This window comes from Pezoporus occidentalis, unplaced genomic scaffold (genome assembly GCF_034315485.1).
Source record: "Pezoporus occidentalis ecotype Australia unplaced genomic scaffold, CSIRO_AGI_Poc_V1 ctg27, whole genome shotgun sequence".
NCBI classification, from domain to species: Eukaryota; Metazoa; Chordata; class Aves; order Psittaciformes; family Psittacidae; genus Pezoporus; species Pezoporus occidentalis.
In genome coordinates, this window is record NW_026914611.1 from 3,942,537 (window position 1) to 3,944,734 (window position 2,198).

A 2,198-nucleotide genomic window follows, 5' to 3' on the forward strand; every position below is an offset into this window, starting at 1 on the left:
TGTTCCTCAGAACAGGAAGTTTATATCTACTACAAATCCCAGGTTCAAAACTAAGCAAGTTTGGCCCATTTATTGTGTTATTTCCCCTCAGCTTGTCTCCTTTTCTCTTTTTGCTTTGACATACACCATAGAAAATGGAAAATAGTTATCTGTTGTTTGTGTAGATACTGGAAATGCAGGAAGAATTTGATAATGGGGAAAGTGTTACTTAAATTTACTCCTTCATATTGGTCGCAGGCAGCCTTCTGTATGCTCATTGCCTTATGCCCTTCACTACTTTGAAACTGCTGCAGTTTTGTGATATTCTCTGTACATAATTTGTGAAGTGCTTTGGGATGAAAAGTGCCATATAAATGTAGGATATTATTATACTGTACTTTGCTTCACTGGAGAAGGTGCATCAGGAAGATTGTTTTATTGGGTTATCTCCTAGGTAACTGTGATTCACTGTAATGATGGTGACTAGCACTCTTTAAATGGGACAGTAGTGGCACAACTACAACCTAATACCTGGCAGGGGAGACACCATGATCAAGCAGGTGGTTTTCCCAGGGCGAGGCTCATCCCTTGCACTCCGGGTGTGCTGACCCCTGCGATTTCCTGATTTCCCCAAATGCGGGAAACTCGACTGCATAATTTGTGGTAGTGGGGAACTGCGTTTTTTTTCTTTTTTTTCTTTTTTTAGGAGGTTGAGACGCTGAGGACTATCAGGGAGTGTGAAAGGGAGATCGACTGGTGGAGTAACTCCCTGGCGTGCCAGTCGGAACGGTTCCAGGGATATACCCCCCAAAAGGGGAGGGACCCACTGCCTTCTCACACAGAGGGGGATGGCCCGAGACAGCCCCTGCCCTGTAGCTGTTGTGCAGAGGTAGGGGACCAAAAAGACGACGAGGGTTGGAAGCAAGTTCCAGTTCGACGTTGTGGGAAACCCTCCCCCCTTCCTGCCCTGCTTCCCCAGGTGTCCCTCCGTAATAGGTTCGAGGCCCTGGATCTTGAAGGAGGGGTAGGTGAGAATGTGGGGCAGGGCCAGCCCACAAGGCCACATAGGAAAAGGGGGTCGACTTTGCACCTCAAGACTGCCTCTGTTAAGAAAGAAAGAAGGGTCATTGTAGTAGGGGATTCCCTTCTGAGAGGAACAGAGGGCCCGATATGCAGAGTTGACCCTCATCATAGGGAAGTGTGCAGTCTACCTGGAGCCCGGATCAGGGATATCACTAGGGCGCTCCCCAGCCTGGTGCACCCGACAGACTACTACCCGCTGCTGGTCTTCCAGACAGGTGGGGAGGAAGCTGCTTCCCGCAGTCTGAGGGGGATGAAGAAAGACTACAGGGCCTTGGGGCGGATGGTGAAAGAGTCTGGGGCTCAAGTGATCTTCTCCTCACTCCTTCCATCTTCCACTGATGATGTGGGAAGGAATGGGAAGATTCAGTTCATAAACGATTGGCTTCGAGACTGGTGCTACAGGCAGGGCTTCGGATTCTTTGATAATGGCTGGTTTTATAGGGCACCAGTCTGGACAATGACAAGTGAGAAAGGTTTGTCTCACAGAGGCAAAAGGATGTTGGGGCACGAATTAGAAGGGCTCATTTGGAGAGCTTTAAACTAGATTTGAAGGGGGATGGGGTTGTAGCTGGGCTTGCCCCAGTGGGGCAGCGCTCCAGAATTAATGAAGACTGGGAGGCCTCCTATAATCCTAGGGTGAAATCGGTGTGCTCAGCTCGCTCCCTGGAATGTCTGTACACCAATGCGCGCAGCATGGGAAATAAGCAGGAGGAGTTGGAAACCTGTGTTAAATCAGGAGATTATGATCTGGTGGCAATTACAGAGACGTGGTGGGACAGCTCACATGACTGGAATATAGTCATGGAGGGCTATGTCCTTTTCAGAAAAGACAGGCCAGCCAGGAAGGGTGGTGGGGTTGCTCTTTATGTGCGGGAGCAACTACAATGCACCGAGTTCTGTCCAGGGACAGATGACGAGCGACTTGAGAGTCTGTGGGTGAGAATTAAGGGGCAGGCTGGCAGGGGGGATAATGTTGTGGGTGTCTGTTACAGACCACCAGATCAGGGTGAGGAAGTTGATGAGGCCTTTTACAGGCAGCTGAGAGCGGCCTCACAGTCACAGGCCGTGGTCGTCGTGGGGGATTTTAACTTCCCTGATGTTTGCTGGAAGGACCACTCAGCAACCCAGCCTCAGTC

The 2,198-nt window shown here is 50.0% G+C and overlaps 1 non-coding gene across 1 annotated transcript; it reads left to right on the plus strand.

The window, feature by feature from the left end:
• The first annotated feature begins 506 nt into the window (after positions 1–506).
• On the plus strand, positions 507–674 carry LOC134166784 (U1 spliceosomal RNA). Its single transcript, XR_009965997.1, has one exon. It is a non-coding gene; the product is annotated as a U1 spliceosomal RNA (small nuclear RNA).
• Positions 675–2,198: the final 1,524 nt, after the last annotated feature.